This window comes from Cheilinus undulatus, linkage group 17 (genome assembly GCF_018320785.1).
Source record: "Cheilinus undulatus linkage group 17, ASM1832078v1, whole genome shotgun sequence".
Lineage (NCBI taxonomy): Eukaryota > Metazoa > Chordata > Actinopteri > Labriformes > Labridae > Cheilinus > Cheilinus undulatus.
Window position 1 is genome coordinate 17,934,366 of NC_054881.1, and position 16,077 is coordinate 17,950,442.

Here is a 16,077-nt window from a genome sequence, read left to right on the forward strand (position 1 = left end):
CATTGGACCAAAACCTCACATCTCCTATATCACCACTTTTTAAGAATTGAAAAAAAAAAAAAAAATTCTATTAATTCAACACCGAATGGTCATATTCAGCATCTGTTTAACACTTTTCAGTGCTTTAAAATGTGTTGAAACCCACTGACAGATGTAAAAGGTGACCAATAAGACTGATTTATGAAAAAATAAAATCATTAAAATGGAGATACAAGGTTTTGGCCCAACACCGAAAATTACACAGATAATACTTAGTACTATGTTTAAGTTTTTTGTCTGCTTTTTTTTTACATTCAAATGAGAGTATAACATCTTCAAAGTAAAAAAGTTTTTTTTCATTTTGTAAGTTTTACTAGAAAAAAATACTTCTGTGATCAGCAGGGTCCATTTGTTTATCTCCTTTTATTTGCATAAGCCTAAGTTGTAACATATTCTAACAGAGCCACAGCACTCTAAACACCAAAAACAGACTTATAACTCAAATAACTTACCTGACTCACAGCTACTTTTGTTGATTAGTTATAATTTCATAATCATTATTTCTATCTTCAAGCATTAATTGTAACCCACTGAAGACTTAAAGGCTGGTTAACTGACTCTGTGCTTTTTTCCTCTTTTCTCTCCCATGTTCTTTCTCTTTTTGTCTCACTGTGTTAGAAGAGGGTGGAGCTGAGCTACTGTAGACACACACACTCCCTTATCAGTTAGTAAATGCAGAGCAGGTCAGCCTCAGGTCATACTGTTTGTGTGTATGTGTGCGGTAGTGGTAAAACAGGAAGTAAAAACAGGAAAAATACAATGGAGGGAAAGTATGTCAATTATGTATTGTGTAAAGCAGAATAGCAAAACAAGACTCCACAATATTCATGCAGTTAAACTGACAGTTAAACTATGTAGTTCAGTATGTTGATTTCAAATTAATTTGACCTTTTAAGTCTCATTCTAGCTGGATAGGTTATCCATCTATGGCTACAGTAAATAATTTAAATATTTCATATTATGTTTGGTATCACTCACAAATAAGTCTTAGAAATTTAATGAAATATTTACTTATTTGAATATAAATTTCCTATGCATGTGTCCAGAGCTGCTTTAGACTATTCCAGGTTAACATAAGACATCAAAACTTCATCTGTAAATTTATTGAAGGGACATACCAGCGGGCTTCTCTCTTTAAAACAGTCCCTGAATCTTCTTTCCATGAGGAAGACATGACTGAAACTAGGACTAAGTTAATATTTAGTAATAAAAACTCTATGAAAAGTAAGTTTAATTTTTGTCAAGGAGACAGAGGGCCTGTGATTACAACTGGCACTTGTAGGTCAGTAAGTCAATGTGGTCCAGCTTCCTCAGTGGAAAAGAAACCCTCAGTGTCAGAAGATAAAAACACTCTCAGTTGAAAACATTTCATCCTGTGGAACAATGCTGTACTCATCAATGTAATTTCTTCTTCCCTGGTCAATCAAAATCATGACGTAGTGGGACATCTGGTAATGGCAGAAGAAAACCAAATGGAAATAGACTTTGAGGTAAAAAAAAACATCCAGTTCTATGGCTGATGCTAATGCCAGGGCAGGATTTGTTTACTTTGTTTTTGGTTATATTTCCTTGAATTACAGAAACTTGAAGGACATAGAGCTAATGTAAAAATAAGTTATGGATTCTACTTTGAAAAGCAGGTTTCAACTTTTGTACTCTAGCAACAATGAATGCTTAGGAGAAGCACTTAGAAAATTACATTTTGAGTGCTGCCGCACTCTAAACACTGGCTGCGGACAAAAAAATTAGACCTGGACTGGTCTACTTTCAAAACCCAAGATAATTCCCCTCTGTACCACACCCGGGTTAAACTGCATTCTCATCTCATTTGAACTGTGCCAGAGTCCACTTGAACTGCATCCAAGACCACCTCCACAAGTGGGCAAGGGCCTGGTATCTGAGCACAAACTTCCAGAGATTCTAAAGCTTTCTACATCCATAAGCTCATTCTATACAGGCCTTAAAACACTTTATGTGTATTGCCGCATTCCCATTAGTTCTTTTACACAACTCCTTTAACCCATTAGCATTTCTTTTTTTAAATTACCTACTACTTCATTCTACTTCGCAAGTGATGGGTTGTTTTATTCTTGTCCTAATTTTGCTGAATGTCATTTTCTTGATTTCTTTTTACCTTATAGTTCATAATACTCCATTTTAAAATCTTTCTGCTGTCGTTTGCTGCTTTTATGTTATAAATGTTATTTTTTTGACTCTGTAAAGCCCAAAAAGTGGAAGAAATTGTATTGACAGGATTTGAAATTAGTCACCTAGGAACATCCCATTGCATAGTCACTTGAAACAATAAATCTGACTTAAAAATTCAAACTCATAATGAAAACAAGACCAGAAGCCTGTTTCATGTGTTTGATTCCTTTTTATCTGATGGATCAGAGCACACGTGCTGGTACACATACAGTATGCTGCCATGGTAACAAAATTATCATCCGTGAATGCAGAAGATTGCTCCCTTGACAGCTCCTAATGGTAAACAGATGGAGCATGTACATTTGTATTGTAGTACAGCCTCTGAAATTAGCTTATTTGTCTAAATATCTCAGACACATCATTTATTGTGAGTTCAGGTCTTTGCTCTCTATAAACACTGCTACATGGAAAGAAGGCCTGCATGTCCTGAGACCAGTATGAGACAACTAATGAGTCTTCTTAAGTGTGAATAAATACCTTAGTTTGATATTTAGTTAATGCATCTTTCAGACTCTTGGATCATGTGAGAGAAATAATGTTATGTGCGACCACAGAGAGCATCGGTTTTGCTTAAATAAATAAAGAGATATCATCTCTTGGCCTCTCTCTGCTGGTTTGGAGTCTGCATGTGTCCATTTGGTGAAGCATCATGCGGCTCGCGTCGGTGACCTTTAGGTGACGTTAAAGGCCACCTAACCACAACAGTGACAGTTTCCATGACAAAATAAGATCCATCACAAGCTCTGCAAAAAATACTGACAGCAGGAGTCAACATTCAATCAGAGGGACGTCTTATCACTGTTTTTTTAATTCATTCATTAAGTGACATTGGCATTGCATGGAAGATTAATCTTTTTCTGAGCACTTTTGCAGGGGAAAAAGCTCTAAAAAGCACAACTTCAACGAAAAAATGGTCTGTTTATTATTGCAAGTTGCACTGCATAAAAGCAGGACAGAGTAGGACTACAGAAGCCTAAGTTGCACTAAAACAATTCTTTTCTAAAATGAAGCACAAAAATTGGATATAATGTGTCAGATTATGGTCATTTATAGGATTTTAGATCCTTCGCCAAATTTGACACACCTCTTGCATTATGGCAGAGAACTACAATAAGATATTACGCATTAAAATGCATATTCAACTACCACTATGCCCCTTTCACTAAAACAAGCTCGCCAAGTTCTCCTCATATTAGACAGTTCCATATGAACCACTAAACAGTCAAAGAGTCACTCTGATGGCCACTCAAGAGAAACAGAGTTATTCTAATGACCACTCAACATGTCCTTCAGTGTTTAGTAACTAGTTTGTTGCAATGAAATATGTGGTTTTAAGTTTTGTTTTTCCTCTGCTGAGTTGTGATAAGCAGCTACTTACAGCACATTCCTTACATGACCCTTTTATAACAAAAGTCTTCATACAGCAAAACAGCAAGGGACTTCTATAAAGTGGAAGCTATCAGAAATTATATGTTTATCAATGAATTAACTGAGCTTTAACAGAGCTAGTTGACAATGTTGTTGCCAGTTTTCCAGCCACTTCTTAATCTCATAATTACTAATAGTCTAAGTCTAGATTTCCATTTAAAAAAGAACTGCGCTGCACACTGTTTCAGACGATATAAAAAGGGTTTGTCCCAACAGCTCTGATTCTTCCCCTTATTTGGGTTTAAGCATGGTCTTTATTTGAAGTTTCTGAGTAGTCTAAAAAGAGTTTCTAAGAGTATTTAAGCGTTTTAAGACTGGAGCAGAGCTAATGATGAACAGTGGTAATTGATGTGGCAACAAGTACAAGAATGTAGAGCCCCCTCGTATGAGATTTTGACCAGCTACTCATCTAATCAATCATGAATAGGGGTGTAACAGTTTTTGTATTTGTCCTGAACCGTCACTTTTCGGGGGTCACGTTCACATGACGAATATGTCAGAACTATTAAAATAAGAATAAGTGATACAAGCTCTGGATGAGAAAGCAGAGAGGGTCAAAGTTATTACCTCTTTTTTGTCTCATGTTTAATACCTCACAGGCTGTACCAACTATCACTGATCATTCTTAATAACACAAAACGGAAAAGTATTGATCAATTGATTCAAATTTGTATTTCAAACATCTGAATAAAGTATTAGCTGCACTAAGTAAAAGAAATAATAATAATAGTAATAAGTGAGGGAAATCTTGAATTGTAAATCTGGGAATTTTTCTTTTTAATCAATGAACCCAACCTGTACCGAACAGTGATCCCAAAACCACGTTACGAACCAAACCATGACCTCTGTGAACCGTGACACCCCTTATCATGAATCTTTTGGTTTTATTATTTCAGGGAGTACTTTTTTATTCCCATTTAACTGTACAAGTTTGAATCAGTTTGGATGGCATAGCTGGAATGGAAATTTTAAAACATGTCAATTTATGTGGTTACTTTCAAAATGTTACCAGAATGACGTTCATATTCAAAATCCTACAATAGAAGAGAACACAATTCATTAGCTCACTTAAAATACAATTATAGTTTTATAAAGCTGTGCAGCTGGTGGGCTGCAGCATGCGGTCTCTATCGACCAGCATACTTTACTGTCCCCATGGGAGAACTAAACGTGGACTTCGTCTCCCTCTGTCAGACCATTGAAGACCTACTGCACAACACCTGAGGCCAAAAACTCATTACGCTTTATGTTAGGTACCCTGACTGTAATGGAAATAAATGAAAGCTTACAGTGATTCAGCTTCCATAGAGGAACACTTCATCTTCTACCAGGAAGAGAAATCTGGAAATCAGAGTCATGTGGTCTGGTATTTTAGAGCCTGTTTGTGGAAACCTGGGGGAAAAAAACGTGATAAGGGTAAAATTATGGAACAAAACAGGTTTAAGGGATTATGTTTCAGTTAATTCTTCACCTTTTTCTAAGAGCTCTTGGGTCTGGAATTGCAAATCCTAACTAAAAATCATCCAGAGTGTGTTTTCAAAGGATTATAATATTAAAAACTGTTTGAAGCTGTCCTTTGGTCTGCGGTCTACTATGTTTTTAAATCAGAAAAGATCTAACAGGTAGACTATCCTTAGACTGATATAAAGCCAAAATAGGCCGAAATGACCAGCCTTTATAGATAGATATCAACAGCTGAAATAGGTTGATATTTTCAGCCAATATTGGTCAATATTTACAGCTGATTTACTAACTTCCAATGTCCACATACAGCGACAGCGCTGCGATCTGCCGGCGGATCATCGTACTGTGGAGCAGATTGCTCCCTCTCTAGTCTATCAGAGCAATTCCACAGCCGGCATACACTGCAGGTCTATTTTCATCGCAGGGCCACTACCAAACAGTGTCAATTCCCATCTATCAGAAAGCACCAAAAAGGAAGTCACAAGCGTAGAATATCCGGTTCTTTCAAATTACAACACAATGCACAGACTCCCAGTCGCAAATCATCACTATATCAACATTACGTCTCAATCTGCAGCGAAAGCAAAGGGTCAGCAAGAGGTCAGTGGGTCACAGAGCTACAATGGCACCATTGACAAGGAAAAGTTAACTTTTGAGGACATTTAGCCAAAGACTTTTACATAAAACCACAGATCCTTTAAGCAAACATTAACCTCCTAATGTACACACCCAATGGCAGAAGCAATAATATCATTGACTTATACTGGAAAGGATGCTAAATTAACCCCATAAGGTGAAATAGTCCGCTGTTGACATATTATTCCTGCGTGAACTTGCAGTTGACATAAGCCAACTGGCTTATGTCAGCTAAAATATATTGGCCAATACAGGCCAATATGTACAGTCCACATAGGCCGAGATCAATAGCCCAAGTTGTTCAATATCAACAACCAATATGGGCTGATTTAAACAGCTATTACAACCTTAGAATAACAGCTGATATAGGCCAATATTTACAGCTAGTATAGATTGTTATTTCCAGCTGATATCGGCCAATATTTACAGCTGATATTGGCCAATATTTACAGCTAATATAGATTGGTATTTCCAGCTGATATCGGCCAATATTTACAGCTAATATAGATTGGTATTTCCTGTTGATATCGGCCAATATTTACAGCTGATATAGACCAATATTTACAGCTAATATAGACTGGTATTTACAGCTGATATCGCCAATATTTACAGCTGATATTGGCCAATATTTACAGCTATTATAGATTGGTATTTCCAGCTGATATCGGCCAATATTTACAGCTAATATAGACTGGTATTTCCAGCTGATATCGGCCAATATTTACAGCTAATATTGGCCAATATTTACAGCTAATATAGATTGGTATTTCCAGCTGATATCGGCCAATATTTACAGCTAATATAGATTGGTATTTCCAGCTGATATCGGCCAATATTTACAGCTAATATAGATTGGTATTTCCTGTTGATATCTGCCAATATTTACAGCTGATATAGACCAATATTTACAGCTAATATAGATTGGTATTTCCAGCTGATATCGGCCAATATTTACAGCTGATATTGGCCAATATTTACAGCCAATACATGCTGATATTTACAGTCCATATAGGCCAAGATTAACAGCCCATATAGGTTGATATAGGCTGATGTTTACTGCCAGTATAGGCTGATATGTATAAATGATATAGGCTGGTATTAACAGCTGATAAAGGCCAATATTTACTGCTGATATAAGCTGATATTTACAGTCAATACAGCCTGATATTTACAGTCCATATAGGCCATTATTCACAGCCAATATAGGCCAAGTCTAACAGCCGATATGAGCTGAGGTTAACAGCCAACATAGGCTAATCCTTAAAGCTGATATAGGCAGATATCTACAGCTGACATACGCTGACATTTAAAGATGTTGTAGGGTGATATTTCCAGACGATATTCTGGTTGTACATATTTGTTGTAAATTTCGGTGTTTTGATTTCACCTTAATGGGGTTGTGGTCACTCAGGAGATTAAGTGACATTTGACTGCCCCTATAAATGATCAAAAATACTACAGAGAAAATGAATGGGGTTTTTACTACCAGAACCACACTGATGTGCTACAAGGTATGTGTTATCTTGTGGATACCATTTTATCTTCTTATTTTTATTAAAATCTACTCAAAAAATTGGGGACATCAAACACACATTCACAAATAGCAACACTCCATAACTCAGTCTGTGACTGGATGAATACTGATTGGGCCTACATGATGAAAAACAGCATGACAATGACATGTTATAGAATGGATAGTTCACCCTCTTACTCTGCTGCACATGATTTGTTTAAAAGGGAAATGCAATGAGAGAAAAAAGTCTACTGGAGCAAACAATGGATTAATCGGAACAACAGAGAATCTACATGGACAACACCACTGAGTTGTAATCTTCCTCATTTTTACTGTATTCCTCTGAGACATTACACATGCATGTGTTGGGTGTTTTTCCTCCCCCGTTTCAGTATCCACTGTGGCACCAAACTGTGCCCACGACAGCAGCAGAGATCCTCAGGAACATTTACAATCCCTCCACCCACATTAGCAGAATGTGGAAAGGGCAGCGGGGTCCAAACCAATCTGCGATGACTTCGAGACGGGGCACAGCAATTCCCCCGATTCCCAGTGAACCAGAAGGAAGCCCTTAAAATTAATTGTGTTAATATATTGGACGGGTCTCAGTGGAACAAAACAAAGATGCATAACTGTCATAGAGATAGATACAAGCTCACAGTGAGCTCTAATGCTCATAACAGAGGTACACAAACAGCTAGCATCACTTTATCAGGGTCCACTGGTCATACAAGCGTTATTGCTGTTATAAATTCTGACAACAGAATGTCAATGAATGGGAATGCTGGCTGTCTTTCTGTATGTGTGTGTGTATGTGTGTAACTATGTTTCATAGCTGCCGATAATAAAATCCTAACAGCCTGACATAGCATGGACACAAATCTCTGGTGTCCACTTTAAACACTGTAACCTGCAGTAAAGATGTTTCCTCTGTCAGTTATCTGTAGCTATTGCACAACATTGTTGAATACTGGACTCTGATTGGTCAATTTCTGCTATGATTTCTGTTCAGACCTTTGTAAGGATGAAGCTCTGGAGAACCATATCTATGATATTAATCCACATAAGAAGTCTTATATATTTTATGTTAAATGGAACAGAGGGAATAGAGAAGAGCAATAATAGAAATCTGTTGATAATGTGACCATTTTGGACATGTATAATTTTTGGGTGGATCAGCCAGGTATAGGTTGTCACATGATTTGTCGGCCATGGAACTGATCGATATCAGAAATGACTTAGTGATGCAGATTGCCAACTACAGGTAAGACACAAATTTTAGATTTCATTTTACAGGTACTTTAAGCAAATAAACCCATGTCGTTCATAAACAAGCAGATTTTACAAAACCGCTCTTTCATGTGAACCACAAAAGTTGGCTAACATTTGAGAGCCAGTTTCATGTTTTCCATTTTTGCGGTTATTTAATACACATTCAAAAAGCCAAACTGGAATCAAATGAAGAGCCATTTCGGAGCCAAACCACAGCTCTTATTACTGAGCTCGGCCAAATTATCCAGCTCTCTAACAGAGAAGGATTTCCCATTTCAACAGGCAAGGCAGGATAGGCATCAGCTGCCAAACCATGAAAAACTGTTCTTATCTAAACGGGACCACCAGGTGGAAACAGACCACAGCACTGTCTACGACTGCTTGTGATGCTATTAATCCATGTCTGCTGCCATTTCTATGTAATCTTTTCAAAAATTTCTGCCTGAAAAATAATAGTTATGAACAGCATAGTGTAAATCCTTGGAATTTTGATAGCACTCCTCTATGCAGAAATCATTTTCTACCCCCCATCTGGAGTTCCTTACTGTGACATGAAGTCATCTGAAAACAACCTATATGTACAACCACCCAAGTAGATTAGCAAACATTTTTTCTTGTTTTGTCTTTTTAAAAAAACATCCACAAGAGCAAGAAAGACTACACCTACACCTACACCTGCTGGCACATCCCTCAAGTAAATGCATGATTGAGGGGCAACATCTCGTTGAAACTGAAGCTTCTGCTGCTGTGTTGATAGTTTCCTGTAGCTGCCTGCTGCCAATGCCATCTTGACCTTAAGTATAGGATGATTGTTACAATAGACTAAAAGCCTCAACAAATGCAGATTGTTTTTTGTGATAGCTGAATGCTGAGTGAAAAATTTCAAAATACAACTTAACTTTAGACATCTTGATCAAAAATGAAGCTTTACAAATGACCAAATGTGGGGGGATTAGTATAAGCTAAAAACGACCTTTATCACCACCTTTACCACCCAGATACAGCATCATGCATTCGTCTAAACATGCATTTCCACCAGGCAGACTGGTTCAGAATGGTGGGCAGTAATTTGCCTTTTTACAGTTAACCGATCCATACCTTCCTAAGGTTTTGGCAGTCTTCCTTTGGTGTACCAAGGACACCTACCCGGCCCTAAAGAATTAAGGTAGACTCACAGCAGTCTAACTTCCATATGATAGCAGTTATGATGATGTGTTTTATTCTGAGTTCAACAGCTTTTCTTCTTCCCATAATCATAAAATAAATATAAAGGAAACATTGATGTACTATCTCGAATAATGATTGGGAGGTACTGGTTAGACTCAGCAAAGTGTTGATCACTCCCTTGATGTGGAAAACAGGAGTCCACTACTGTTTAAGAGCCAGTTTCCTTTTTTACTTTTTAATGTATTAAAGACATAAAAAGCCAAAATGGTACCATTTAGAGAGCCATTTTGGACCTGTAACATTTGCTCTTATTACTGAGATGAACCAAAAGATCTCTGCAAAAAAGCGCTGACTTACAATCACTGCGAGCAGACCAAGGCTGTGAGAATGAAAGCATGATCAGGGTTTACTGAGACAAAAACAAACTGCAGTTTTTGCACTTCAATTTTGGCTTCACTTTCTAACAATGGAGGTTACAACTTGGTTATAATGTAGTGTTTCCCCTTAGAATCCTACAGGAAACTGTTGCTGATCTCTCACTTGAAATCTACCTCACACTTAACAGACCTCTTGTAAAACCAAGCACCCGGATTCTCTTTGTGATTTGATTTCTCTTGCTTACTAAGTAATGAAATCTAAAGTAGTGAAAATGCAGCTATTAAAGCATAGTTGGGATCTTTCCAAAGATGTTTTTGTGAAAAGGGCTGCAGCTTGAATCTTGTGTGTGGGCTTTGCTTTTTACAAACGATGACTAAGACATGATTCAGCTTAAAGCCCATTCATTTCTGTTAAAAGTGTCTAATGTTCACTTCAACTCTAGGGGAGGTTTAATACTCCTTCATTTGAGTCCTCCACTGTGTTTGTGACTTTGTTGGCACTAAGTGTGCTGAGAAATAATGTAAAGTTCAAATCTATGCTCTGGGAAGATCTTAATAAACTGCCAAAATTTCAAGCTGTCTTCTCTATTCAGCCAGAACCTTCTTCTATCAAGTTTCAGCTAAGCAGAAGGTGAAAAACAATTGGTCAGTCATGCACTTTTTATTACAGGCCTGTAAAAAACACTGGAGGAATGTTTTCTCCCATTTTAAACTGTTTACCCAGGGAGAGACACTCAGCAGAACACGACAACCGAGTCTTTCTCCCTTTAAGAGGAAAAAACATGACAGCCTGTAAGTGAAAGGTCACCAGTTCAAATCCCTGCAGGAAGACAAAGCTGCTCATGACAAACACAAGGACGCCTATTAGTTTTCCATCAATAGAGCTTGGAAAATGTACAGTCTAAAAAGTACCAGACAAATCTTGATCCTGAGTGTTTCACAGTGGTTATACTTTAGAGAAGTCAGAAAGATGCCAAAATTTCAGCACTGGCATGAAGGAAGATTCAGCATTTTGTTTGACTGATGCTGAAGACATGCCTCTTTCTTTTAGCTGCATGCCTCCGATCCTCCATCACAGCCTCTATGCTGTTATTTCACCAGTCAGTAAATATGTTTAAGTCTCTTTAGCGTCTCTTAGAGAAGCCCCTGGCTTAACTTTGTGACTGTTGAGTTGTCATCAGAGCAACTCTGATTGTTGAGTGGTAATCAAAGTCACTCTATGACTGTTTAGTAGACTTTAGATTGACACTATCCACATATGGTTCAGACTACTTCGCATTGTGGTAACTGTACAGACATGCTGATACACAGAAAGGTCTAATGTTGTAGCCATCCAAACTCTACAATAGCTTTTATATTAATTACAGTTAGATTTAATAAAAAAGAGGATTATAAGCACCCAATGTAGGTTGCTACATACAGACTGTTTCCCTTTAAACAGACAATATTGCTTTTGAATATATTCCCCCTGGGCACGAGTGAATTCAAGAATGGAAAAGGACAAACGGATTTTAAATAGCTTGGATTTTCAACTCTGAATGGCACATCCTGCATGACATCATCATGATGGGTCTGAACAAATGACTCTTACAAACTGAACAGATATTATTAAGACAAATTGAGTGAGTGCTCACACGGTTGTTTCCTGACAGAACAATGGAGACAGTTGTATGTGGACAGCTGATCATCGTGCAATAATGTCATGCTCTTCACAGGGATGTCCATAGGTAAGCAGATACTGCAGCTGCTGATGTCATGACCACATCCTGTTTTAGATTAACACCACAACTTCAGCTACAGCAACATTATTAATCATTTATTGATTTAAGCTTCTGGGAGGATGTCAGCAACAGATGGTGCATTCAAAGGACTCAGATTCTTGGCTCTGCTCCTGTGGTATTTGTTAATGAAAGTGTCCTTCCTGTGTTGCTGTAGGGATTAACCAATAAGGAGCACCATAGGGCTGATAACAATACTGATACCGATTATCAGTTTATATTTAGAGCCAAAATGCATTTACTATGACAAACAACACATACATCATGTGACTTAATTTAGCAGCAGGAAAACAGGAAGTGATGCCATTTGTCAGTGGCACCAAGGCTTTGGTGCTGATTGGCTGACGTCTAGCTAGCAATAGTGTTGTGGGTGGGACATTACCTTGGACACATTATGGCCCTTTTTTTTAACCTTTACAGATTTTGTTGAAATGTAGCCAGGGAACTCAAATACATTTTAGTCCAGTTAAAGCATTCTCATATTTCAGTCTTCACTTATCTCAGATACAGGAGGAACAATGTGGATTTCGTTCCTGGTCGTTAGACAGTGGCATACCCTTGCTAGGCTTTCTGAGGGAGTATGGGAGTTTGCTTATCCTGTCTACATGTGTTTTGTGGACCTCAAGAAGGCTTATGATCGTGTCCCACAGGGGGTAATTTGGGGGGCACTGCAGGGATATATGGTTCCTTAACTGCTGCAGTAAGCCATCTGGTCCCTGTATAACCAAAGTGAGAGTTGTATCTGCATAACAGGCAGTGTTGTAGTCAAGTCACCAAACCTCGAGTCCGAGTCAGGTCCCTAGTGTTCAAGTCCGAGTCGAGACTGAGTCACCAAAGAAAAATTCGAGTCGAGTCCAAGTCGAGTCCCCTTTACCTGAGTCTGAGTCCAAGTTGAGTCCCCATTACCTGTGTTCGAGTCCTAGCCGAGTCCCCAGTACCTAAAACCTAGACCCAAATTAAATTCAATTATCAATTATTTTTAAGCCATTCCAGCTTTTCAGGTGGGCTTTATTGATGTGATTTTAAAGGATTAGAGAAGCTGTTTACAGCAGTTGTGCAAGAACAAAACCAAACATCTACAACCCAGAGGTGCAGTAGACTTGGGAGACACGGTTAATTTTGAATTTTAAATGTCCAACAGTCCACTGACATTTTAGACTTGTTTTAGTGTCCTTGAGGAAAAATAAACATAATTTTTGTCTAAGCTTCTATCGTCAAGGATTTGTTTTCAGCTAGTCTTAGCCCTGTCTTCCTTGAGGAAAAAAGAAAGTTGAATACTTAGTCATAGTTATAGTTGATAAATTAACTTCAATATGTGCGCCCAAGCCAGAAACCATGACCAGGAAGTAACATTAAATGCCCTCAACTTTTTTTTAATTTATTTTATATTTACTATATCACATTTACATACTAAATTACACAGTTTATTTTAGAAGATTTCTAAAAAAAAATTTTTTTTCGGATCTGTCTCTTTCTGGAGTGATGGGGGTGTGATGCCCTAGTGCCCCCTATTGATCAGCCACCATTGATTTAAAATATAATGAGAAGCATCATGTTTCTGGACAATAGATAAATATATTGCAACATGTTTAAAAGGTTGATTAAATGATGAGTGTTTGATCCAAACATCTAGAGCGCCACCCTATGTAAACTCTAACAGTAAACATTCACAAGGTCGCTAGGAACCTTTTCAGTTATACTTTAGACATTTTCTCTCACTATCAAGGCCGTACTCATTCCTGGAGACTGTCTCCAAATTTATTAACATCAACTGAATGACAGATCAGTCCAACAACATGTAGCCTCTAACTAAGGAAGAAGGAAACAACAGAAGGAAATCAAGTAGAATAGACAGAGGATAAAGACAGGAAGAACAGGCTGATGACAACGCTTGAGTTTAAAAATGCATGAGTCTCCAGCCTCCAGCAGACTGCCTGTTTATGTGAGTGAGAGAGGAGCGGCGTGGTGTGAGCTTTAAACAGCCAGGATGGAGATGAGATAAAGAAGACCGGTTTCATGAGTCGTCTCACATCATGTGCTCGTGTCACTCACACCCTGCTGATATTTTTGAAAGCGAGGAAGAGATGCCTGTTTGACTGATAAGAGGGATTCACGTCAGCTGAGGCTCAGGGAGAACGAGTCACAAGTCTCTGAATGAGGAGGAGGAGATAACAGCAGGAACTCGGGGAGAAGGAGGGAAACGAGACAGAAGTAAAAGAGAGCAGATGATGTAGCAGGAGAGAAAGGTGTTATGATGAGGTGAAGAGCAGGAGAATAAAGACAATAATAGAAGTAAAACATGGAAGCAAAATAAAAACAACAATAACACAAGATAAGGGTAAAAAATATATATCTCAGCTGTGTTAATGTTCTTGAACTTATAGCCTTTTATCTATTAGACTATTCCCACTGTTAAGCCTATTGAATGGGCTTCATACTTTTCAGTCTGTTAATCATAGCTTTAATTAATTCCCTTAAATGAACACATGAAGTGAATAGATAATCAGATTGTGTAATTCAGTTGTCCTTGGTGTAGGATCCTTGTTTTACTGTTCCTTAGAAGGTTTTTGTTCTGCTCTGTTGAACAAGTTAAGTAAGAGGATGTTGTTGATTGAATAAGATTGGCATTTGTGCTTCTTTTATTAGGTTACACTGCCCCCTGCAGGAAGTTCCAGTACAGTATAAAGCTAAGTAGACTGTGCAACCCTTAAAGTAGTTCCTGCAAAAGAAAACATGATGAGACTGGTATCAGTATACTTTCTCTACCAATCTCAATTTCAGACATTTTTCAGGTATATCGGATGCACTATGCTGTTACAGACAAAAAGCTGCTTGGACCTGTATCATAAACCAAACCCAAGTCAACCAGTCTAATTACAAGTTAAGATCAGTGTATTTTTAGCCATTTTAACTTAACAAAATCCTTCTAGGGTATTTATCTGATCTACATCAAACTTGGTCAACATACAGAAAAACTAGCCTTATGTACCTGAGATGGTCCCCTTTACATTTATCCAAAATAAGTCCCTCTCATCTTGGATGATGGGATTCTGTGTTAAATACAGTCCCACTTCATCTGAAAATTGACCTTATTAGTCTTTAAAGTCCACTGCAACTTTCTGCTAGGTTGAAACCCATTCTCCTGTATGACTACTGCTGCTGGTTCAGTGTTTATGCAGACCAGACACGCAGAGGGGGAACTTTATTGAATACACCGCCCCGTCAGACGTAAGAAAAACAAAACCAAACAAAAAAGATGTCTTGTTGGAGATAATTAGCATTTTAATGGTGGTTTTATTAACAAACTTCTGAGTAAGTGTGCTTTTAGACTAAATAAAGTCAAGAGTTGCTGGTTTTGTTTGTTGGACCCTTCACTACATCTGATACCAAGATTACCAAGATTTATTCTGATTTTCGGACTACTTTTTGATGGAGAGGGCAGGCAGCACACTCTCTGAGTTTGATTTTTGCCTGTTTTAAAAGAGCTAGACCTTGTCCGCATGGAGATGAAAACAATTTATTTCCATTTCGTTTTCAATGGTTTTCCATAAATACTGGCTCATTTCAGGAAATGTACGCTTAAGCATGGAACCACTGAAAACGCTCTAGTATGTATGCCAAGCCTGTAAGCAGCGCTATAACGCTGCCATGGAAATGCACCAAAAGAGAGAAGAAGATTACAGAGCATGCATATAAAACACGAACACACCCCTGTAATCCGCCATTGTTGTTTTGGCTTGGCCTGCACATGCGGTTTAAGTGGGCTATGCTACATATGACGTAATCGTTTCAAGAAAGATGCAGTTGGCTGTCCACATGGAGATGAAACGGGAGGTACAGTAGCGTTTACCGCTTCCCAAAACGTCATTTCTGTGTGGATGTAATGCCGATACGACAAAAAGTTTTGCGTATATTCCTGAATTCCTCTCTGTGTGGACGGGGCTCTAGTTTCTGTTTATCTGTGAGCCTTTACTGCTGGACTTTGTAAGAGTCTTGCGATTCTCTTCTGTTTAACGATCTATAATCTGAGAAAGTTTACTCAATAGTTGCCTGTAATGTGCTTGTAATAAGTTTGTTGACCACTTAAATTCCAAAGGGCCAGAATACAGGCAATGCATGAGAAAGTGTTTAATAATTATGTGTTCACAGGGCTCCTAGTAGTCCTGGGCCCCAGGCTATTCCTGCCTAATAGTAA

At 38.1% G+C, this 16,077-nt stretch overlaps 1 protein-coding gene across 3 annotated transcripts in view; it reads right to left on the reverse strand.

Annotated features, from left to right (window-relative positions):
- rab27b (RAB27B, member RAS oncogene family) overlaps positions 1-16,077 on the reverse strand; it is a 75,208-nt gene that overhangs the window by 41,080 nt on the left and 18,051 nt on the right. Inside the window, exon 1 of one of the 3 annotated variants that reach the window (XM_041810825.1) lies at positions 492-611. The exons of the other annotated variants lie outside the window; for them this stretch is intronic. The gene's annotated coding sequence lies outside the window, so the exon portion shown is untranslated. Of the gene's footprint in view, positions 1-491; positions 612-16,077 lie in introns of those variants that run through there. 3 annotated transcript variants of the gene reach the window in all.